This window comes from Panthera pardus, unplaced genomic scaffold (assembly GCF_024362965.1).
Source record: "Panthera pardus isolate Hobbes unplaced genomic scaffold, ASM2436296v1 HiC_scaffold_6, whole genome shotgun sequence".
Taxonomy (NCBI): domain Eukaryota; kingdom Metazoa; phylum Chordata; class Mammalia; order Carnivora; family Felidae; genus Panthera; species Panthera pardus.
The window spans coordinates 129,107,653-129,133,433 of NW_026526991.1; the positions used below are offsets into that span (position 1 = coordinate 129,107,653).

Sequence of the window (25,781 nt, forward strand, 5' to 3'; positions counted from 1 at the left end):
CCTCTGTCCCTCTCTCTCCCTGCCTCTCCCCTGCTCGTGCTGTCTCTCTCAGAAATAAACAAAACATTAAAAAACATTAAAATAAATTAAACATAAAAATTTTAAAAAGATGGTGCCATGGGATGCATGGCTTGTGGAGACTTCCCTCTGTGTTATTTTGTTGGTTCCTCTGCCGCAACGGACACCTGTGATCATGCGCTTGGCTTCTGTGTCCTTTTCCTGCTGCCCTGAGTGCTCCTTCTGGCCTCCCTCACAGCTGAAGTTCGTGTTTCCAATGCTCCTCCTCAGCATGCCTCGATGCTTAGTGCTCAGCTCTCTCCTCCCTCGCCCTGGAAATTCTCCCTGTCCTGGTCCCGCTCTTGCTGTCCTCTGGTCTTCAGACCCTCCGTAACCAGTTGCTGGCTGCAACCCTTTAGACATCTAAAGATCAACACATTCGACCCCTGAGTTCATCATCTTGGCCAAGCCGGTCTTTCCTCTCGGTTCTCCATCTCAACTCATGTCATGGACATTCACCCAGTTTTAGAAGTTAGAAATTTAGCAGTACCTCTGACTCTTCCCCCCACATTGAGTTAGTCATCAAGACCTGACCCTTTAAAAACAACAACTTCGTGGGGCACCTGGGTGGCTCAGTCGGTTAAACATCCGACTTCGGCTCAGGTCATGATCTCACGGTCTGTGAGTTCGAGCCCCGCGTCAGGCTCTGTGCTGACAGCTCGGAGCCTGGAGCCTGTTTCAAATTCTGTGTCTCCCTCTCTCTCTGCCCCTCCCCTGTTCATGCTCTGTCTCTCTCTGTCTCAAAAATAAATAAACATTAAAAAAATTAAAAAAAAAAAACAACAACTTCGTGAGCTTTTCTGGAATCTACTCGCATCTCTGCTTCCATCAGTAGTGGGCTGGAAAGTAATTAACAAACAGCTCTGGGGGGGAAGCCTTGATTTGTAGCATTTGATGGTGTCTGTTACATCAGTACTTTCACCACGGCTGATTTCAAGCCACCCAAGGTTTAATAGTCTCTCCCCCAAACTCCTAAAAACCTCACTGGCTTTTTTGCAAGATGGTACAAGCCAGCTCTAGTTGACAATGGCCCCAACCCCCTTGGTGCTTCTCAGCCCCTCTCTCTTCAAGCTTCTCCCCGCTCAAGCCATTCTGTAGCCAGCTGCTAAACTCAGTTCTGACCACACCGGCTCTCCTGCAGAAATGCTATTGATGGCCTCCTGGATGATTCAGTCCATGCCCCTTACCAGTTTATTGAGCTCTTGGAGACACAACCCTGCCTGCCTCTCCAGGGTCATCTTGGCTCCTATCTTTTTTTTTTCTTCAAGGTTCAGCTCAGCTGAAACCTTTTCTCCATTTTTCGCGTTGGGTCAGGTGCCCCATCTGAGGCGGCTTGGGTTACTGCACTTATAACCTTGTATTGATGGGGTTTTGCCTTGATTTTGGTCTTTTTTTTTTTCTTGTGAGTCTGTAAACTTCTTCAGGGAGAAATCATGTGTTTGTTTTTTTTGTTGTTTTGTTTTTTGTTTTGTTTTGTTTTTTACCTCCTAGCTTATAAATATGGAGCAGTGGCTTTCTTATTGGAATTGATCAGTACGGGCACCTGGGTGGCTCAGTCATTTAAGCATCTGACTCTTGATTTGGGCTCAGGTCATGATCTCATGGTTGGTGAGTTTGACCTACGCATTAGGCTCCACACTGACAGCGTGGAGCCTGCTTGGGATTCTCTCTCCCTCTCTCTGTGCCCCTCCCCCATGCATGTGTGTGTGTGTTCTGTCTCAAAATAAATAAATAAGCTTTAAAAAATCCTCTTTGAGATGTGAACTCAACAGGAAAGATGCTTGGCTAGATCCCGGCTCCCCCACTCAATAGTTATCTCACTTTGGGCACCTGTGTCCTCATTTGTAAAACAGTAACACCTGCCTCACTCGCCTTCTAAAACCACAAGTATCAGCTGAGCTAACATATGCCAGCGTGGCTGACAGGGCATGATATGAATGTAACACTCTGCCCTCCAGATGCACCAGGAGAATGCGGTGAGCTGAGCAAGGGCAGTGGACGCAGACCCCAGATCTGAACATTGGACCGGTCACGCACTAGCTGGGCTTCTGTGACGCTTCTCTCTCCTGCTTCTCCTGCTTCCTGTTTGCAGGTCGCTGCTCCTCAGCAGGTACCCCTCCCGTTGACCTCTGATGGCTGCCGTCCTCAGGTCTTGCTCCTGGGCTCTACCCTCTGTGTGGGAACTCCCTCCGGGGCATCTCATCATTGCCATGGCCTTAAATCCTATCTCTCAGCGGTGACTCCCAAATTTATACCCCCCTGTCACACCTTTTCTTTGAGTTCCTGCCTTCTTGAGACGCCTCCATTCTGGTGCTGGGCAAAAGCAGCCCTGATTGCGTCCTGTCCAGCAGTGCCCAGTCCCCCCCCCCCCCCCACCGTGTTCTTCATGTCGCCTCCTCCACATTTCCATGAGCTTGGGGTTCCCCATCTGCAATCGCCTTAACTCGGGGCAGAACTGTTTCAGTGACTCAGTCTTGTCCACTCTCCTTTCTTGTGCAGCATGCCTCACGTGCCCTAAGGCTGCGTTCATTTCTTGTTCACTTGACTGTTACTGGTTATCCTTTCTAGAATTTTAGTTCCACGAGGGGACTGTGTCTCTCGTTCACTTCTCCAGCCCCAGGGCCACGCGAAGCTCCTGACCCACAGCAGCTGCTCGGCAAATATCTGATGAACAAATGAATGTGTGTCCAGAGCAGGTTACTAACCTTGTGATAATTAGGTCTGTTCTCTAACATTAAGGGAATTAGGTGAGATATGAGATAATACACTGAGAAGAGCCTAAACCAGGATGTGGCACATAGCAGGTATTTAATGTTAGTTCCCCTTCCTATAACGAATTAAAAATTGGGGCGCTTGGATGGCTCAGTCGATTGGGCGGCCGACTTTGGCTCAGGTCATGATCTCTCTGTTTGTGGGTTCAGGCCCCGCGTCAGGCTCTGTGCTAACAAACCGCTTGGAGCCTGGAGCCTGCTTTGGATCCTATGTCTCCCTCCATCTCTCTCTGCCCCTCCGCCATTTGTGCTCTCTCAAAAATAAATAAACATTAAAAAAAGAAGCTATACAAGTTATAAAGAATATATTCTTTAAGCACATAAAAATGTGTGTGGGCTATAAAGAATAAGCATATAATGTGCATCCAGAAGGTCTTAATCAAATCTGGTAAAATGTGCATCGCTAAACTTATTACATGCACAACTGTAGAACTTATTACATATACAGGTGCGTGGGCTGTACTCCCAGAGACACTGATCTAAATGGTGTGTATCCTGATGCCTATCAGTTTGAGAACCAGTGATACAGAATATAGGTTGAAGTATGGTATTGGGCATATTAGGGTTCTCCAGATGGAAAAAAAAGAGGTTTTAAATATATGGCGAGAAAGAGTGAGACTGAAAGAGGGCTGGGATCCACAGGATGGGCCAGCAGGCTGGACATTTGGGTAGAGTCGATATTGCAGCCTTGAGTTCAAATTCCATGGGACAGGAGGCTGGAAACTCAGGCAGGGTTTCTATGCCACAGTCTTGACCACAAGCCTTTCCACTTTGGCTAGCTTCAGTCTTTGATCTTCAGTTCCTCAACTGATTGGACGAAGCCCACCCACATTGGGGGGGGGGGGCGCGTAATCAGCTTTACTCAAGGTTACTGGCTTAAATATTAATTATAGCTAAAATATACCTTCAGAGAAACATCTAGACTGGTGCTTGACCAAACAGTGGGGCCTCAAGTCCTAGCCAAGTTGACACACAAAATTAACTATCATATTGAGCAAATATTTTAATTATCATTTAAAAAAATGTATTAAGCATCTACTATTTCTCCAGTTTTAGGCTAGGTGTCATGGAGTCACTATAATGCAAAACCCTATTCCCTCCTGCCTCCCACCCAGGAGTTTGTTATTGGCTTTTAAAATTTTGGTGTTTCTTCCCTTAACAAAGATTCAACACATAAGAGGTGGGGAGAGGGTTCCCGGTTAGGAGCTTTTTAGGAGCCACCCAGGCAGAGTAGTCTAGAAAACTCTGTCTTCAAAGAAAGACTTCTGTATGTCAGATTTACCCACCTCAGATGATACTTACTTACTGTCTTATTCAAAAGCCACGAAAACAAAACAAAATAAATTCCAGAACTGCTATCACGTGCCAGTTCTAAGGATACAGTGACAGGAAATGTGGCTTCTGCCCTCTATTTGTTGATGGTTTTGTCGTGGGGCTCCTTCGTTCTCGTGACTTGCTTGACTAAATAAAACAACGGCGCTTTATGAAACTGCAGAGGGAATAGGACGTAGTAGGAAAGACCCTTCGCTTTTGAGATATTTATTAAAGGTTAGGGAGATTTGTCATAAAGGGATATAGAGCATCAATCCAGTGGGAACACTTCTTCAGAACCGTCCCAGGGATGAGCATCAGTGGGCACCTGACTCCTTAAGCATGACCGAATTTCCCCCAACCTGTGACTGCTTGTGTCCAGCAGATGGCGCCAAACGGCTGGTTCTAGCTAGGACGCACGGGCTCCTCTGCAAAACATGAAATATATTTCTATAAAGCCAGCATCTTAAAAAAAAAAAAAAAAAAAAAAATATATATATATATATATATATATATATATATATATATATATATGAGAGAGGGAGGGAGAGAAGCAGAGAGAACGGTAGAGAATCCCAAGCAGGCTCTGCATTGTCAGCGTGGAGCCCAATGTGGGGCTTGAACCCAGGAACTGTGAGATCATGCCCTGAGCCAGATCAAGAGTTGGACACCCAGCTGACTGAGCCACCCAGAAGCCCCTATAAAGCCAGCATCTTAAACAAAGCACTCATATGACCTGTCTGAGGCCCTTTCTTTCTTTTTCTTTCTTTCTTTCTTTCTTTCTTTCTTTCTTTCTTTCTTTCTTTCTTTCTTTCTCTTTTTTAAGATTTTATTTTTAAGTAATCTCTGCACTCAACGTGAGGCTCAAACTTACAACCCTAAGATCAAGAGTCTTATGCTGTATTGACTGAGCCAGCCAGGTGCCCCCTGAAACCCTTTCTTTTGCTCCATTTTAGTGTGACCTGTGAATTTAATGAGCAGTGGCCACAGAAATGGTGGCCAGTCCTGGAATGTGGTAATATCGTGGAATAATGGAAATGTAGGTGAAACACAAGAGATAGCCTAGTAAAGTAGCCCCCAAATATGGAGCTGACATGGGGAACGTGTGTGTGTGTGTACATGTGCTTGTGATGAAAAATACTTAAAGGTAAAGAGAAAATATTGTAGAAGAACCTATAAAGGGATTAAAAAAGTTGGAGATGAAAGAGTGTGCTCAAGTAAGCATCAGACTAGGGAGCTTAGTTTTGAGAGTTAATATGGAAACTCCAGAAGAAAGGGTCCTATTCCTCTATTTCTGGCAGTCCTAATATAAAAGGCGACTTGAATATCAATGAATATCACGTGAGTACAGGATTAGGAAAAATGACACCAAGTCATCCAGAGCCAATTCAATGGAATTCCTTTCAAGGGAGTCTTCCTGTACTCACAAAGACCAGGAAGATCCATACCACACACAGTACCTGTTAGGGAAGGGGGAGTCATAGCTTCAGGTTCTGAAGGAGGATGTTCTGTACTGCAGAAAAGGAGAAAAGCAAAAAGCAGAGTTGAATTGTCCTGGTAGACCTATTGGGTTCACTTTCTAGTGAAGCTTTAAAAATCTCCCACTGAAATGAAGTCTGCATCTGATAAGGTGGAAGATAAGAAGTTTTTTGGTTTTGTGTGTGTGTGTTTTCCTGCTGCAGTTGGGGCATCTATTGCCTGGGTTAGAAGCTGCTTCCAGAGCAGGGCCGTTGACTTAGTTTGAAAATGGCTCTCTGTGTCCTGTGTCCCCTACCTGGAGACCCTTCAAAAAGGAAGACAAAAGGAGAGCATTCGTGACATATTCCAATGATCGTACACAGGTGACCCCTGGAGACAAGACTAAGACTCTAGGAGTCTTGCCCAGTCTTGACCAGGAGGATGTGGCTTCTCTCAGGAATTGTGCAAGTTCTAAAACTCCCAAGTGAAGTGATGCTAGAGGCAGAAGTGTCATTGAGGCATAATAGTATATGATTATGGGCTTTGCAATACCTCAATTTCAACGGATTTACAACATTGCTTGCAATAAATAAATGAATAAATAACCCTTTCTTCCAGGAGAGTTGATTTCTTACAGAAGGAGTATGATACCCAGGTTGGTACAAACTGGGACTTGATTACAAAATCTATGGAGAGGAACAGTATTTAATCCACATTATTCCAATTCATCATTCAAATAATATCTTGTAAGCATACTCTGACAGGCCAGTAGCTCTCAATTTTGTGTGCTAAAGGATTACCTAGGGTAGGTTATTAGGATATAAATTCCTACCCCAACTCCAGATATTCTGATTGTAGAGACTGGGGGTAGAGTTTAGGAATTTGCATTTTAGAGATAATTTCATCATTTCGAGTAATTTAGATGCAGAAGATGGAAAGACCTTCCTCAGAGAAATATTACCCGAAGCAAAGGCAGAATTAGTCAATCAGAGAAACCTCTAAATTTACTTCCATTCATTCATTCACTTCCTCCCCTTCTTCTGAACACGTAATGCACCAAGCACATAATGCACCGAGCACTGAACACATACTGCCTAGTGCCCTTCCTTTGTACTTGGTGCTGTGGGACATAGTAAATATGAGGAGACTCAGTTCCTTCCTTAGAGGAACTTATATCTAATGCCTGATACAGATATGCATTTACGTGTGAATGACAATGTCAGGTGGTAAGCATTGCATTTGTAGAACTGATGTGGAAGTCCAAGATCATTGTAGGGATTGAGAAGGAAGTCATGTCCATGTGAGCTGGCATGCTTGGGACAGCAGGAAGGGCTCTGTGGAGGGGGTAGGACATTGCCTGGGGCCTGAATGATGACAAGTGAGCAGGATATTTGAGATGTAGGAACAGCATTCGCTTCATATCCTGCTTATTAAGCAAGTATACTATTATCATCCATAAGCCTATACTAAAGATAGCAGAGTGGCAAAGTACGGCCAGGGATTAAACTATAATCTCATTAACTACCTTCAGAGAAGAAATAAAGGAGGAGAAAGCAAAAGCTTTTGAATCAGCAACATCGTCTCCTTGTTTTTTTCAATATTCTGTTGCCAACGGAACCATTCTCTACTTTGCTAAGTTAATAAATAGTAGAAATGCTTGACATGACATGTTTATTATGTATAACTTGCTTTTCGCACAGATTCATATCTATTTCATCCAGCTGCCTTCAAAAAGTTAACATTATGATAAGACACACGACAAGTATAGGCAATTAACATCCTAAGAAGAAGAGTAGAACTGTTTGAAGCCACGGAAGGAAGATGACTTAAATCAAAAATCATGTATTTAACAAAGCAATCTGTATTCCTAACACTTCTGTTTAGGCATGGTATTTTTCTTAGCTATATTTTGCCTATTTCTTTGGGCAAAAAAAATTTTGATCCAGCTACCTTATTCCCCTTCCCCAGCTCTTCTTACCAGTATCCTACAAAGCATCGGAAAGCAAATATTTAAAGTATCTTCTCACTGGGCATGTAGAGGAGTGGCATTGCTACCCCGCCATACTTGATGGGAAAGGACACAGACTCTGGAGCCAGACAACTGGATTTTTAATCTTAAGATCCATCACTTCCCTTCTGGGTAGCTTTGCCAAAGTTACTTAACCTTTAGGGGCCTCAGTTTCCTCGTCTGTAAAGCAGACATAAATAGGATTCTTATGATGATTAATGAATCCATACATATAAAAGCACTTAGAAGAGCCCATAGCTCAGTCAGTGTTAGCTACTGTCATGAGCTCTGGTGCAAAGGAAGGTTCACAGGGACAAGTTTACTGGGATATATAGGCAAACTGGAGAGGTATTAATATATATTTGAAAACCAGCTATAATATGGGGCTAAAAATTATTCAACCCCAACCCAAGAAAATTATATCCTCTTTTATAACAAAACATTTAGCCTATTTATAAGAATGTGTAATATGAAATCATATAACACATTTAAATTATGAGAATAGCAAGACTAGGGATATGAAAGTACTGGAGAAGAGTCTAGTACAACAATGCATACATGGCAACTTAGGTACGTGCAGTGGGTGAACCACACATTTGTCTTCAAGCATTCTGGAAATCACTGCAGAAAAGGGGAACGTGATGAGCAGCAAGATAAAAACAGCCCAATTATTTGGAAGAAACACGGTTATTTACACAGTTACTCACACTGTTGTGACCCGAGGACACTCGCCAGGTCAGCTTAGGGTGAGGCTGTGTAGCACGATACACAAGTCTTCAGCAGCTTTTTGGCAAAGGAGCTACAGGGTTTCTCAGGGCTGCTCCGATGACATTCCTCAAACCAGAACCCCAAGGGCATTTCGGTAAAGCAGTTCTAGAGGGAGATGGATTGTGGGGCCCAGGTGCTTGGCTGTCTATCTGTCTTGCCTCATCGAGAAGAAGATTTTACGATACCTGCAACACCCGTAACTTTTCATTCTGAGTTGTTCGGTTTCTTTCTTTCTTTCCTTTTTTTTTTTTTTAAATGTTTATTTTGAGAGAGAGAGTCAGAGGCAGAGCATGATCAGGGGAGGGGCAGAGTGAGAGGGAGACACAGGATCCAAAGTAGGCTTCAGGCTCCAAGATGTCAGCACAGAGCCCAATGTGGGGCTTGAACCCACGAACCGCGAGATCATGACCTGAGTCCAAGTCAGATGCTTAACCGACTGAGCCACCCAGGTGCCCCATGTTTGGTTTCTTAAAAGCCATTTGCAACTATTTTCTCATTGAAGCCTCAGCTTCTGAAACAGGGATCATTAAACCCTTTTTATAGATAAAGAAACTGAGTCCAGGAGTGGTTGGACAGCTAGAACATGGTGGGAGTGGATTGAGGTGCTGGCTCCCTGAGCTCATCTGGACCGTCAGCCCTGACCCAGGACCGGACATCTCAGAGCCCTGCTCCCTCTGCCACATCTTTTTATCCACCAACCTCTGATTGTTATGCCTGCAACTCCATTGAGATTGGTCTGGCAAAAGTCACAGATGATATTTTTGTCATCAAATTCAGTGACCTTTTTCTCAGTTTGCTTTTTTTTTTTTTTTTAATTTGAACAATCAGTTATTCACTCTGTGGCATTTTGTCTTCCTTTGGTTTGGGGAGAACTAGATACTCCTGGACCTCCTACTGCTTCTGCTCATTAGCCCTTATGAGCAGCTTCTCCACCCGCCTCCCACATGTTGGGGTCCCCAGGGTGCCACCTTTGGCCCTCTCTTCACACTCCCTAAAAGAGCCAATCCTGTCTGACAAATCAGCTGCCATCCTGAAAACAGCAATTCCCAAACTTACAGAGTGAAGTCACATCCTGTGTGAGGCTGAGTTCTAAGATCAGGATCTGTGGAAAAATAACGTTTCTTCAACATGAGACTGGTTCATTGTTTTTTTCAGTTGAATAAGAGACAAAACAGCTGGCTTGAATTTGGAGCTATTATGTAGAAAAGGACGTTTCCTTACAGATGGGAATGAGGCTTGGAGTAGTGAGGTGTTCATGTGGTGAGGATATACAAGGGAGGAGGAGAGGCTCCTATCTCCCATTTCACAACCTGTTTAGAGGCTACAACTTTGGGGGGAAATGGCAGAAAGAGGAAATTAAATAGTTCTTCCTTTATTTATTTATGTTTATTTTGAGAGAGAGAATGGAGGAGGGGAAGAGAGAGAGAGAGAGAGAGAGAGAGAGAGAGAGAAAGAGAATCCCAAACAGGCAATGCACTGTCAGTGCAGAGCCTGATGTGAGGCTTGATCCCACGAGCTATGAAATCATGGCCTGAGCCAAAATCAAGAGCCAAATGTTTAACTGACTGAGCCACCCAGGTGCCCCTATTATTTATTTAAGACCAAGCACACACAGGTGAATTTGTGTGCATTAACAATGATTCCATGTGTCTCCACTGCCTGTTCACTGAATATCTTCATGTGGTTGTCCCACAAGATTTCAAACTCAACACATCCAATATTTCTCATCTTTATTTTACACTCAGTTTTACTTAGATATAGCAATATACCTGCTCTGTAGTAGTCCTGTTATAAAGATACTCCCAAATTTTAGTGGCTTAATCAATAAAAATTTATTTCTTATCTGTGTAACATTCCAAGGTAAGTCAGGAGGTGGCGGGTGAAATGGGGCACAGGAGGTCCACTCTACAAGGTTCAGGGGTCCAGACTCAAGAAGGTTCTGCCATCTTCTAGGTAGCTTCCAAGATTGCCTTGGTGTCAGCGTGCAGTCAGGAGAGGGGGCAGAAGAGAGCATGACAAGGGCACATCTACGTTTTAGTATTACACCACTTCTGTTCCCAGTCCACTGGGTCACCTAGACACCAGGGGAAGAGTTGACATCCCAACACTATATCTGCACCATGGGAGGGAGCATAGTACTGCATTTTGATGGAGAGGTCTCCATCTGTCATTCTCCTTCCTCCCCATTCGAAATTTGTTCTTCAGTATTTTCTGAGTCTTAATTTTCATTTTTGTTAAAAAGCACCAACAATTGTGCTCTTCAAAGGGTTTTTGTGAAAAGTGAGAAAACCTGTGTAAAGCAATTAGAATGTGTCTGACTTCCAGTTGATGCTCACAAGTGGGTTAACTAGTATTGTTATTAATTAGTTGCAGAATTTCATCAGTAGCCCCATTACACCAACCTAGAAACTCTCTTCCCTCATCAGAACCACCAATAAGTTGGTGAGTCCTACATACCTAATTAAAAAATACATGCATATTTATGTCTTTAAATGCAAGAAACATGTTTCTGATAAGAAAATTGAAACATACAGATTTGGATATTTTTTAAAAAGAAAACAAAAGCCACTCTCCTTGGCGGATCCAATGTATTTATATGGCTTCAACTGCCATCTTTAAAATGGGTCCTATATGCCAGATGGACTTAACAGATATGTTCAGAACATAACATACTAAAACAGAAGACTATATGCTTTTTTCAAGTATACATGGGGCATTGTCCAGAATAGATCATGTATTAGGCCACAAAACAATCCGTAGCAAATTTAAGAAGATCGAAGACATACAATGCACTTTTTATGACCACAATGGTAAGAAACTAGAAGTTGACCACACACACACACACACACACACACACACACCTGGAAAGAGCACAAGTGGAGGTTATGTAACATGCTACTAGACAATGAATGGGTCAGCCAGGAAATAGAAGAAGAAATAAAAAATACACAGAAACAAATGACAATGAAAACACAATGGTCCAAAACCTTTGGGATGCAGCAAAAGTGGTCATAAGATGGCAGTATATGGCAATACAGGCCTACCTCAAGAAGCAAGAAAAATCACAAATATGCTAACTTTACACTTAAAGGAGCTAGAAAAAGAAGAACACACAAAACCTAAAACCAGCAGAAGAAGGAAACAATAAAGACTAGAGCAGAAATAAATGATATAGAAACTAAAAACCAATAGATCAGTGAAATGAGGAGCTGGTTCTTTGAAAAAAATAATAAAATTGATAAGCCAGACTTAGAAAAAGAAAAGAGAAAGGATTTCAAATAAAATCACAAATGAGAGAGGATAACAAACAACAACACAGAAATACAGTTATAAGAGAATATTATGAAAAACCATATACCAGCAAATAAGACAACCTAGGAGAAATAGATAAATTCCTAGAAACATATCAACTACCAAAACTGAAGTAGAAAGAAATAGAAAATTAGAACAGACCAATAGCCAGCAAAGAAATCAAATCAGTAATCAAAAAACTCCCAAAAAACAAAAGTCTAGGACCAGATAGCTTCAAAGGTGAATTCTACCAAACATTTAAAGAAGATTTAATGCATATTCTTCTCAAACTATTCCAAAAAATAGAAATGGAAGGAAAATTTCCAAATTCCTTCTTTGAGGCCAGCATTACCCTGATACCAAAACCAAATAAAGACACTGCTAAAAAAGAGAACTACAGGCCAGTATTCCTGATGAACATAGATGCAAAAATTCTCAGCAAAATACTAGCAAACCAAATCCAACAATACATTAATAAAATAATTCAAGTTGGATTCAATGAAATGTTGCTTCACACCTGTCAGAATGGCTAAAATCGACAATACAAGGACAACAGGTGTTGGTGAGGATGTGGAGAAATGTGTTGCATTTGTGGTGGGAATGCAAACTGGTGCAGCCTCTGTGTATGGAGTATGGAGTTTGGTATTTCTTCAAAAAGTTAAAAATAAAACTACCTTAGGACTGAATAATTGCACTACTCGGTATTTGCCCAAAGAATACAAAAATACTAATTCAAAGGGATATATGCACCCTGATGTTTATAGCAGCATTGTCTACAATAGCCAAATTATGGAAACAGCCCAAGTGTCCATTGATGGGTAAAGAAGATGTGGTACACACACACACAGTGGAATATTACTCAGTCATCAAAAGAATGAAATCTTGACATTTACAGTAACATGGATGGAGCTAGAGAGTATTATGCTAAGTGAAATAAGTCAGTCAGAGAAAGACAAACGCCATATGATTTCACTCATGTGGAATTTAAGAAACAAAACAAATGAGCAAAAGGGAAAAAAGAGAAAGGGAAGAAAACCAGGAAATATACTCTTAACCATAGAGAACACACTGATGGTTGCTAGAGAGGAGGTAAGTCGGGGGATGGGTGAAATAGGGGATGGGGATTAAGGAGGGCCCTTGTTGTGACGAGCACGTGATGATGTGTGGAAGTGTTGAATCACTAAATTCTACACCTGAAACTAATATTACATGGAAATTTAACTCAACTAACTGGAATTGAGAGAAAAACTTGGAAGAGAAAAAAAGGGTCTTATATGACTGGATTAGAACTCCCAGCTGGAAGGGATCTAGTCAAGTCTTCTTGTTTCCTCATTTTAAAACTGAGGAAACCATAGCCCTGCTGATGACAAAGCTGGGACTCGAATCTAGGTCTTTTGACTCCAATCAAATGCCCCATTGTCATTAATGTCTTCCTATATAAGAACATTCACATGTTCCTCTTGATTTTCATCCCTGTGTTTACCTCCTAGTTTGATGTCACAGAAAAATAAAGTCAGCTAAAACCCACTAAGCAACTCGTCTCCCCTGTCCTCACAGTTATTGATTGGTGTCTGTTGGATGAAAATGGCTGCTGTATGAATTTCCTCTAATCTCCTCTGGTTACCAAGCCAGTGAAAATTCCAGAGTGCTAAATTCTGGCTCTTCGAACATGGTTCCTGGGGTCCCCAAACCTTCCTGCTTTTTATTATGAGCAGCAGATGGCACTGTGCCCAAGTCTGGAAAGATGTTGAGGGAAAATGCACTCAAGCTTCCTGCAAAACCCTCCCTTAGATGCATAGGCAGGCTCACCTTCCCGGCTTAGAGTGCTCACAGCTGAGTGTGAGCTGGTTCGAAATGTTGGGGCAGAAGCTGGTTCGTGACTGAGCTCGCTTCCTCACCTCCTGGGCGCACAAGTGGACTATATTTCTTGGTTTCTGTTGTAGTGACTGAGCTGCGGCCAGTGCATTGTGGGAGAAAGTGATCTTTCCATTTCCAGGCCCGGCCTGTGAAAGTCTCCTGTACTTTCCCCCTCTTCTAGCTGGGTGTCAATGCCTAGGATGACCCTGGAAACCATAGGATGGAGGTAGCAGAGTTGGCATCAGCCTGGGTCCCTTTACGACTGCACGGAGCTGAGTACCCTCTCTGATTTGGGCCCGCATTGGGGTGCTACATGAGTATGAATTACTGAAGTCCTCTATACTTGAGTCTGTTAGGCAAGGGGACCCACTCCCTGTCCTCATGGATCTTACGGCAAAGCAAGAGACAGAAACACAAACGATTAACTAGTTATTGGCATTGATATTGAGTGGGGGACAAAACAGTGGGAGCAGTCCATTTTTCAAAGCGTAAACTGAGTTTATAAGCTGAGTAGATTTAATCAGTAGCTGGAGGGGACCACAGGGGAGGAGCCAAAGCATTCCAGGCAGGTGAGAGTGTGAACAAAGACAGGAGTGGGGAATCAGGAGCGTAAATAGGACGAACGAGAGCACTCTGTGATAGCTGAGTTGAGAGCAGGCAAACCAGGTGAGGCTCCCCCTGGCTGAGTCCTGTGTTCTTAACACGGCTACCTGGCTGTGGTAGGCGCCACGCTGTGCCAGATGACACCGTGAGGGCTGTGACTTTGGGACACCCTTATGAGGAGCAAAAGAGGCAGCTCCTATTTTGATATGAGTGGTGTAGAAACGGAGCGTCAGATTTGAGTTCGTAAGTGACATAAGAATGAGGAGTCAACATCCTTCACTTGTAGACGTGGTAATCCTTCTGTTTCTATCATCTCCTGTTTTTCTAAAAAGCGTTAAGGTGGGCTCCGTGTACTTTTATTACATAAGTCAACCGTCCAAGTTTTTCTCTCTCTGATTTTAACCCTCTGACCTACAGAAACAGAGACAAAAACAAAAACAAGTAACTCCACTTTCAGACCACTGGTATTAAAGAAAAGTGAGGTTTTATCTTTCTGAGAGTGGAGGTAAACACCCTTCCCCCTGACTCCACCTCCCATTTGGGGGGCAAAGAGTATCCAAAATTGCGTGTGCAAGAAGATCCATTGAGGGGCAGGGGAAAAAAACCCACTGGAACTTCTATTTTTTTGAAAAAAATTATGTAAGAACATTTAACGTGAGATCTCCCCTCTTGACCAGTTTTGAACGTCACAATTCCTAGGTATTGTGACCTATGGGTACAATATTGTACAGATATTGTGTGTTTTTTAAATCTAACCATACTTCATATATAATCAATGCAGACAAATAATTTGTAAATAAAAATATGTATATGGAAGGTACCTGATGAAATCAGGTAAGCAATCAACAAAGTTTGGAGAATTTCATGCTGGTAGTCTGCATGTTCCAGGTTCCTCCTAAAATCCCGCAGGAGGGGCCCTCCTATCCTTACCCTCAGGTGAGCAGCCGAATACCTTCTGTGGGAGGAACTCAGGGAAGTGAGTCCCTCCTGTCTCCTCCCCAGCAGCACATTCCTTGGCTCTGGTTCATTTCTGCTTTGTCTTGTCCTGGCAGAACTTTTGGTCCTGAAGTCTGCTCCTGCCCAGTAGAGTACTTTCCCTCCTGTGTGGTGACTCCACTGTTACCTTTCTGCTATGGTCCCCAGCCCTCCTTTCTCCCTTGGGTGGGACCACTGAGCCTTACCTGTCTCAGGCACACTACCTCCTGACCTCCTGCCCACGATCTCCAGCAGCCAGCTGCCTGCCTTTACACTAGCCCTGCCTTGGCAATATCTTAAAGGACTAGTGCTGCTCCTAGTGAGTGTTTCTGTGATTTTGAAGGAATAGTGATAATACAATAATAATAGTAGTGACAACTGCCATTTGTATGCCCACTAGTGCCTTGTGCTTTACATGATCATCTCCAATGCTGATGGCTTTGTAAGGGGTGGACTGTCATTCTCACTTTTGGGATGACACAATCGAAGCTGAGACTGTAAGCCCAAATATCTGAGCTGGGATTTGTAGACAAATGACCTGTCTGCTACCAAACTCTGGATCTTTCTGCCACACTCCAGGGCTATTCTCGCCAGTACCCAGCATAGTGGGGCAGGGTGGGGAGGGTAGTTCCATTAACGTCAGATCAGTGCTGAAATGGCCTTGCTGGGTGAGAAGTGTCCCCTTCTTCTCCAAGCAAACAATCTAATTTGCAGGCTGTGATAAAAATAGATAAATAAACACAATGGTTGGAAATACTTGAGGTACATCTGGGACAGAAAGGAATTTTAACGTCTAGAGCTTTGGGTAGTGCACATGTTGCCCTGGGCCCAGAAATGACCCAAGGGCTCCTTCTTCCTACAGATAGCCCCCCTGGGTGCAGGAGCCTAGCCCCACCCGGCCAGTCCTGCCAGATGCACTTCCCTCTGTGATAGGACTTGCGGGCACAGCCACATCCACTCCCCCCACCCCACCCCTTCATGAGCATCTGGGGCCACACAGAATGTTTCTCTCTACTCTACCTCACACCCAGCTTCACACCTGGGCTGATTTCCCGATTTCACTTTTCCACCTTTCAGATTTGTGGTTGCCTCTCCAGCAGAATCAAAACAGCAGATTTACACAAAACACTGTGGGTTTGGACCAGAAAGTGTCCTTGAGCAACATGTTTATTCTATGCTTCTCTCCCCTACCCTTAGCTACTACCTGGGAGAACCCATGGAGAGGAAAACTGACTTTCTTGGGAAATAGGCAGAGGCATGCTGAAAATCTGCTACAGCTGTCCTCCATACCTGGGATACATTTAGTCAGAACATAATGCACCCACTTGCCCAAAAACAGGGTGGGAGTCCCTTCCTTGCTGAGGGAAACGGAACAGCCCCTGGCTGCTGGTACATTTGCCCCCCCAACAGGATGGGGACAGATGGGTGATTGAGGGTTTGGGAAAATTCTTTCCCTCAAATGAGGATCCAGCTGATAGTCCTGCTGCGTGTTGCTTATTTCCAAGCACTTCAGGGTGGTTTCCTCTGAACTTTAGCTTCTAGGACGCAAGACCTGGAGGGTTGAGACTCTTTTTTGGATCACACTTCCACACTCCCTCTTAAACTGCAGGCCAACCATTTGATTTCTGCTGCCTTTGTCCTCCCATAAAAGGGATTTGGGGGCATAATTCTTTGAGAAATCTCAAGTGCTTTTAATCAAAAACTACTTTTGATTCTTCATCTTTTTTCTTGCAGCTATTTTGAGTTTTGTTCTCCTCGGTTTGTGGAGGCTTCTAAAAATGCATTAGTTTCCAGCTTCACAGGTGAGAGCCGAGGTCTCCAAAGAGCAAAGTGGATTCTGGCTGAAGCTGAGTCAGTAATCAGCTTTGTTGGCCTTTGACTCTACCCAATTTGCTTGCTCTGAGGAGGTGTGTAGAGTGAATGTACACACAGAAAATGTGTCATGGTTCCTGTATTCCAGGAAGAAAGGTGCCCCACAGGCTCACTCTCCAGCCTTCTTTTCCAGCAGGTACTGACCAATTTGTTTGTACTTTGAGCTCTAGTCAAGAATGGAGAGTCTAATTGGATTTCCATACTAACCAAAATGTTCAGAGCTTGTATACAGAATACTAATTTCTAACTTGTCATCTTGTAGTCTTTCTGGTGAAAAAAGGGAAAGGGTAACCAGGCACATTTTTGTGTATCTTTAGTGGTGATCTTTAGAGGGGTCAGATGCCTAAGATGCCCCAAACAATGGGCCACGTCAGGTGACCTGGCCCTCATTCCCATGCTTCTCTCTCCAGCTGTGACACACGAACTTTGTCTACTCATAATCATTATTATATAGCTGACTCTTCATGTTTTGCAATGAAAAGATGGAAAATTCAAATGAGATGGTTAAAATCCACATAGCTCTAGATATAATGAAAAACAGTCGTGTACTGAGACACAGTGTCTCTCTTTACACACATACACACATCCCACTCATCTATGTTTGGGTTTTTACTTTGCATCTGATTATAATCCTCTTTTGGCTTGTTCCATACTGCCAATAACCAGGGGACCCAGAAGGACAGCTGGGAAAGCAGCAAGATGACCATCTACGTGTTGTCCTTTGGGAATGACTTTCAAGTTCATGGCCGCAGTGACTGCTACCCAAAGTCAACAGCACAGAAACCTTCCTGTTATATCAGAACCTCTATCTAAAAATGGATTGACTCAATAGGAAAGCTACAGCAAAAGGTAATACTTCCTTAGTAGGTATCAGTCAATGGAACAAACCATTCTTGGGTCTTGGTCCCTCTGGAGGGTTTTTGAGAGATCTATGGTTGTCATGAATAAGTCAGGCCATGTAGACAAGACACAGGAGATTCACCTTGGAGCTCTTAGGACCAAAGCAGGTTACTAATGTCTCTTTATATATAACCAAATATTCTTTGGAGAAGATGGGACTGGATCAAGTTCGTTTGGGAAATTCTGCGTTAAATAAAGTTAAATGGATTTCGTCAGCCTTTAAAAACTCAGATTTTATTGTGAAAGTCTTAAGTGGGGAAAATACCAGAAAGCTGTTCCCAAACTTTTTTGACCTAGAAGTTCCTCTTCACTGGGAATCTCTAACATTTCAAAGGGCCCTAAAATCCCACACCACCCAGTTTGGAGAATGCTATTTGGAGAAGTCAGAGAAGCCCCAGCTGTCCCAGGTCACTAGCTCCCCTGAGACTCAGGTTCTAGCCCAGTGGGCTTCACATTTGGGTATCCACATCCTTGGGGATGCACAAAGGCTTGCTAAGAGTCCAAATTCTAGGTTCATCACTTTCCTCCAACTGCTCTGCCCATTCCTGTGAGCTGTTCCTGCAGGATACAGTGCCTCCTTTTGGTTCTTGCACAGAGGCTGTTTTATAAAACGGGGGGGGGGGGTCCTCTGCCTCCCCCCTACTTGTGATGCTGCATTGCCCCAAGGTAGGCAAATCTCTGGGGTGCCCAGCAAACGCTGTTTTTAAAAGACAGTGAATGAGTCTATTGACTGAGTAATCTTTTTACAACTCAGATGATTTCTACTTCTTTGCTTTCATGCAAATTGAGGGAAGACCTAATTGAATTGTAAGAGAATTAGATCAGTTTCACTGATAGATCACCATATCAGAAGGGGCTTGATAATTGTCATAGCTATGATAAAATTCCTTCCATTCTAATTTTGCTTCTATAAAAATTCTATCATAATGCTTACAATAACTGTAACAACAATAATTACAAGATGGGAATAATGTTAATGACAGACCCCATCTATTTTAGCAAGAAGTCTGATGAAGAGTAGTTTTTCTAATAAAATTTTACCTTTTATGGTGAATAATTATTTATAAAAATTGTATTTATAAAAATTGTTATTTTCATAAATTGTGTATTAGTGATACCCATAGTGACAATTCAGTTTAGAAATATTTCTTTGATACCTAGAGCTATATAGTCACAGGAAATTTTAGACACTAATTTCAAATTAATTAAAATGTGAAAGATTAATTTCAAATTATATACATATTCTTGCTTCAGATAGTTATGCTTGATCAATAAAAGTGTTTCAGACGTAAAACATCACATTATCACACATTCATGTGTGGGAAGTGGAATGGAGATATAACCTCAGGAGTAAATGAAATAATTTTTTGCTTGTTGGCATATACTTAAAATGAATTATGGGGGCACCTGGGGACTCTACCGATTAAGTGACTGACTCTTGGTTTCAGCTCAGGTCATGATCTCAAAGTTGGGGAGATTGAGCCCCAGGTTGGGCTCTGCGCTGACAGCATGGAGCCTTATTGGGATTCTCTCTCTCTCTCTCTCTCTCTCTCTCTCAAAATAAGTAAATAAGCATTAAAAAAAAAGAATTATGGTGGATATCAAATTGCTATGGTATTAGATTGCACTGGAAACATTTTTGGAGGTCATATGAGTTTTATTTTTTAGTGTTCAGTGTCCATTCAGCAGCAGTTATATCCTTGGCAACTATTTAAACAATGAAGAAATATTTTAGATGTTAACTTCAAAGGGTATGAGAAGATGTGTAGCTTTTAAAAATTATTTTCAGGGGTGACAAAGCAGGAAGTTGAAGTCTCTGTGTCCAACAGCCCATAAGGAGAAGGAAGAGGCAGGTCCAGAGATGGCAACATTTAGCCCATATCACACTCCCTCCATCTATGGAGCCCTCTCTCTAGTCTGGCACCCACATCCATTCATCCAGCTCTAGGTCCTTCCCCTCCCAACCTAAAGTCCCACCTTACCGCTAACCTCCTCCTCCCCCTACTCCTCCCCCTCCTTCTCCTCCCCACATCACCTAGCCCCAACACTCATTCCCTTTAGACTTGATAACCAGCCATACTAACTTGGCCTTGGGACATCTCCTGGTCTGCTGCCTCACACTCCCCAACTCATTCTTGCCACAATCCCAGAAACCCTCAGACGGTAGGAAGCCCACAGCTGGTTCTGACCTCTGAGCCCCAGTCCACCTGTCACCATCTCAATAATGAGCATTAATCTGTAGGTTTGCAGTTTTCAAAGCCCTTCCCTCTTTGTATTCCCTCATTTACTCTACCACAATCTGCCGCATTAGAGAAAGAAACTGGCGCTCAGAGGATTTAATTGATTTGTAAGAAATGGTGGAGTTAATATTTGGATCTGGGTCATCTGTCTTCAAACTCCTTGCTTTATCCACGATGCGCAGTGCCTCTGGAGAGTCTTTTTTAGCTCAAGGTCAAGGCAAACCAATTGGGATCTCCTGAGTCTGGAGTGGTCCACTTCTCAGTGCCCTTATTGAGCCTGCCCCCTGGAGATGGTGGTGGGTGTCAGCACAGTGTCCTTGTCTGCTGGCCCCTCCCTGGGTTCTCCATCAAGATTCTCCGCCAGAACCTTGGAATAGACTTATGGACAGCGAGAGGGAGATCAACACATACACATACTTGATGCAGAGCAAGATATGATGGTGTGGAGCCAAGACGAGATGACTATAAACAAACATTCACATAAAAATGCACAAGATTTGCCACGAGTGGTGTTTTAGTCTGTGTAGTTGTACCAGAAATAACACTTGGTTGGAAGTCAAAATACCAATCATCTAGCTTCAGTTTTTATTTTTAATCAAAGACAAAGACTTTTAGAAACTGAGAGAAGAAGTGCTAAATCTGTTTCAACTTAACTCAAGAAGTCTAAATTAATAGGTATTTCTGGCTGGAACAAGTTGACTTTCACTATGTTTCATGTGTTATTTTTGAAAACTTTTGGGGGGAACTTTTCTTTTTTTTAAAGTGCATTCGGGCTGCCAGACCTATGTATTAGAAAAATAAAATATTCCATTTTGGAGGCTCGATTTTTGATTCCTCTGTGTGAGGTATTTCACTGAGGCTGAGCCCTCAAGAACAATATAAAGTTAATTGGGATTTCTAAAAGTGATGGATTCTCTAGGTTGTAAAGGAGTAAATATGTAGCTAAAATGTATGGTAAATAATTTTAGGCCTCTTAGCACACACAGAAATAATTTACTAAAGAAAGGACTGCAGCATTGTAAACAGCCTGGGATCAGACTCAGTGACCACCTGCAAGTTCCAGTGTGCAGATGGCTAAGAGGTGAGTCACCTGGAACTTATTATACCTGTTCTCATTGGTTGGCTCCAGATGTTTACTTCTGAGTGAGCTCAACTGGATGGTTACTCAGGTTCCACTGATAGCTGGGATCTGCTTGCTTTTGTCAGAGTTGATCTAGGGCTGGTGAATGTGTTAACACAAGCTGACCCGCTTACAAATATTAAATTCATGCATGGAACTTAAAAGCAGATCTGGGTGAAACAGTGGGTGGGGGCCTTTCTCAAGCAAATCCTGGGTGACCCGAAGAACTTGCAGATGGTTGTCCCTTGCTGGTTCTCTCTGCTCATCTCTGGTTCTGATATGCCCTCTGAGATGTCACTGAGCACAGGACAGACTTACCTGAACGTAGAACTTAATCCCTTTGTGGCTAAACTTTCAGAGATGGATGTACGTTGACTGTCACACTGGGAAGGAGGTTAGAGGTAAGTGTAGAGCGTGAATGACTACCCAGGGCCATTTGGGTCTATAGGTGTTTGGGGCAGGAAAGTCTTTTTCTGTGAATCATTGCAGTGAAGGAGAAAGAGCATCCTGCTCCCGTCCCTACATATCAATAATTCTTCTGCCGCGGTTCCTGTGACAGCATTTCCAAACACTGGGGGAGAGGAGAGGGTCAAAGGACTTTTAGCTGACAATGCTGTGTACAGGGAGGACACCAGGGATCAGGGATGGGGAGTGGCTTGCCTGAGGTCATAATGCAAATCAGTAGTGAAGTCAGGTTTTTACTCTGACATCCATCAGTTGACTCATCCCCATGTGGCTATCATCCTTTTGTAAACAAGGAATTAATATACTAATTAATTTACTATTCATGGGCAGTGTTTGTGAAATGCTTTAAAGTCCTAGGCAAAAGATACCACATAACTATCCCAAATTATTTATCATCTATTTATAGCACAAGGCACTCTGAACAAGAGCATAATTTACAGACTAAAAATTTACATTGTAATCCATTAGGGAAGTACTTTTTAGAAACAGATCAGAGATAGATAGAACACAGCTGTGCCCAGACTAACAGCTGCCAGAGGCCAGGTCTGGAATATGCTCTTTACACCCCCGTGCTAAGCTCGAAGCCTGGCATGAAGCTGACAGTGAGCCAGTGTTTGCTCATTGCACCTGAGGCACAGGCATATTTGCGTTTGAGCTGTTCTCCCAGACAGTTCATCAAACGGTGTATCTTGGAGTTTCATTTCTCATTACTCCAAGGGGCTCTGGTTCCGTCTCGCTTAGATTGTGGTGAGGGAACTGGACCCTCACAAGTAGCCCAGGTTGAAACTAAAGGAGTCACCTTGAGAACAGGTGTGCAAGGGGTGGCCAAAACGGGCCATAGGGGCTACTGAGCTACTGGGCGAGGTGCATAGAGCAGGCCCCCTTGCCAGTCCATAAATCCCTCCCACCTGGGAGTTCTAGTGTCTTGAGCAAGATGCCACCTGCCAAATGCTCCAAGCCGCCTGGAACAAGATGCGGTACAAACATCATCCTGATTAGTGTTTCTAATCTTCAGATCCTGGGCTCTGTGTCTGCAAATACAAAGAAAGGAATGGGGCCGGGTAGACAGAAACAAATGCATCTGAGCACACCCCAGGCTGCCTCTTGCTACGTGTCTTTCCGACAAGAGATGTTAAGCCCCTACTTCTAAGCCTCAGCAAGTCCTGTATATTTGTCTGTGATAGGAGCTTCCTCTTCTGGAAATAAATAGTACCCCCCCCAACCTTCAACAATCAACTTTTGTTCTTTCCTAGAAGAGCCCCTACACAGGCCCAGGCTGCTCTTTCCCATAACTGAATTGTGGGGACACTCCTCTGGTCCTCCAGCTTGCCTGTGAAATCTATTAGAGAGAGACCTCTCCAGGAAAAGCTGTGTCTCTGGGTTCTAAGTGATCAGTTTCATCCCTCCACCTGGATCTAGGAGAACAGGGTCGTGTGGACACTCAGGTTATACACTTGCCAGTTTCTCTAAACAAATGGAAAGACAGTGCCCACAAGACCAAGGTACACTCCTCTGGGATATCTCAGCTGGCCAGAGTGTTCGAAGCTTAAGAAATGGCTTTGCAACCAAATTCAGAGTTTGGCAATTTCTTCAAGACTATGGATCCAGTGTCTTCAACTACCCAATGGCATGGGATGAACAGGGCAAAGGGAGGAGAATGTTGTAGTGTGAAAGAAATACAAGAGAGACCTAAGACGCATAATACCTTATACACTGTTTTAACTAAACTTATGGCAAAAAAGATTGCTTTAGATATTTGGGGAACTTTTATGAAGTTGGCTATCAGATGATTAATTTGTTGGGTGTGCTAACAGCGTTATGGTTACGTGCCAGAATATTCTTTTCTTTTTACATGCCTATTGCAGTATTTAGTGGCAAAATAACTTGAACACAGGGACTTGTTTTAATCTATTCTAGCTTAAGAAAAAAGTTACTGTTGTTAAACAGTATGGCAGAATGTCATTGATTATTGAAGCTGGATGACTGGCAGCTGGGAGTTATTTTTGGGGGGGTACATTTGAAATTTTTTGTGAAAATAATTTAACAAAGAAAAAATTAAGTATCATATAAACATATGGCCATTCCTTGTGTGATAAAGGTTCTCAACATACGTGAGTCCTTTACTTTCTGTCTAGCTTAGAGGGAGCATGGTTTTCTAGAAATTGTCCAATTTAAACCCTTTGGCAAGGAGGTTTCTGTTTGCCAAGTTTGGTAGAGTTTACCTGAAATTTATTTATTTTATGGGTTTTTAAAAATGTTTTGGAAATACTGCTAAGTTCATGGATGTCCACAGTTCAAAAGAGATAAAGTAGCGTTCATGATAATACCTCTCTTCCTGAGGGCAATCTATTTCCCTTGTTCTCCTTTTTCTTATTCACGCTGGTTGACGGGCACTTCCTGGTAGCTGTTAGACACTTCAGCTCCTTTTTCTCTTCTCCGTAGGGGAAAAGGTTTTGTTTGCGTATGTATTTCCACTCAAGTCCATTTTCTGAACTGTATTCCCAAGTGGTTCCAATTCCAGCACACCTGAAATCAAGGAACCATGAATGGTATGTGAATGGTGACCATAGTTGTTGTTCTTTTCTTTTTTAAAAAGTAATATATATTTTATTGAGATATAAGTGGCATATACATTGTGTTCATTACATGGTAATGATTTCAATATATGTATGTATTGCTAAGGGGTTGCCACAATAAGTTTAGTTAACACCTATCACTACACATAGTTAAAAGCACTTTTTTTCGTGTGATGAGAATTTTTAAGATCTACACTCTCAGCAACTTTCAAATACATGATACGGTATTGTGAGCTGTGGTCACCATGTTGTACATTAAATCCTCAGGACTTAATTTATCTCATAAATGGCAGTTTGTATCTTTTGATGACCTTCACCCATTTTGCCAATCCCTCTACCCACTGCCATTGGCAACCACAATCTCTTCTCTATGAGTTTGGTTTTTGTTTTTTGATTCCATGTATAAGTGATCACAACAGTATTTTCTTTCCCTGTCTGATTTATTTCACTTAGCATAATGTCCTTGAGGTCCATGCATGTTGTCCCAAATGGCAAGATGTCCTTCTTTTTTATGGCTAAGTAATATTCCATTATTCCATATACAAAAATTATAATATTTATAGTTCACATTTTCTTCACCCATTCATCCATCAATGCACCATTAGGTGATTTCTGTGTTTAGGCTATTGCAACTGATGCTACAGTGAACATGGGGGTGCATATATGTTTTTGAGATATCAATTTTGTTTCCTTTGAATAAATACCCAGAGATGGAATTGCTAGATGATATGGTAGTGCTATTTTTAATTTTTCTGAGGAACCTCCATGTTGTTTTCCATAGTGGTTGCCCAATTTGCATTCCTGCCAGCAGTGTACAAGGATTTCCTGTTCTCTATATCTTCACTAACACTTATTTGTTATATTTTTGATAATTGCCATTCTAACAGGTCTGAGGTGATAGTTTTTGATTTGCATTCCCTTGATGATTAGTGATGCTGAACATCTTTTCATGTATCTATTAGCCATTTGTATGTTTTTGGAAAAATGTTCGTATTCTTTGCCCATTTTTTAATTTGACAGCTTTTTTTTTGTATTGAGTTGTATGAATTCTTTATTTATTTTGGATATTAACCTCTAATCATTTGTATGATTTGCAAATATTCTCTACCATTTGGTAGGTTGCCTTTTCATTTTATCGATGGTTTCCTTTGCTGAGCTTAGTTTGATGTTGTCCCACTTGTTTGTTTTTGCTTTTGTTGCTTTTGCTCTTGGTGTCAAATAAAAAACACCATTTCCAAGACTGATGTCAAGGAGATTACCTCGTATGCTTTCTTTTAGGAATTTTATGGTTTTAGGCCTTATATACAACTATTTAGACCATTTTGAGTTTATTTTTGTGTACGGTATAAGAAAGTGGTCCAATTTTATTCTTTTGTATGTGGCTGTCCAGTTTTCCTAACACTATTTATTGAGGAAATGGTCCTTTTCCTGTTGCGTATTCTTGGTCATAAACTAATCGACCATATATGGGTGGGTTTTTTCCTGACTCTCTATTCTGTTCCATTCATG

General features: G+C 42.4%; 1 long non-coding RNA gene across 2 annotated transcripts in view; it reads left to right on the plus strand.

The window, feature by feature from the left end:
* Positions 1-25,781, plus strand: part of LOC109273721 (uncharacterized) — a 73,705-nt gene that overhangs the window by 19,435 nt on the left and 28,489 nt on the right. For both annotated transcript variants that reach the window (XR_008419727.1, XR_008419726.1), the window contains exons 4-5: positions 16,834-17,107; positions 17,638-17,820. This is a non-coding gene — a long non-coding RNA (uncharacterized LOC109273721). The remainder of the gene's footprint in view (positions 1-16,833; positions 17,108-17,637; positions 17,821-25,781) is intronic.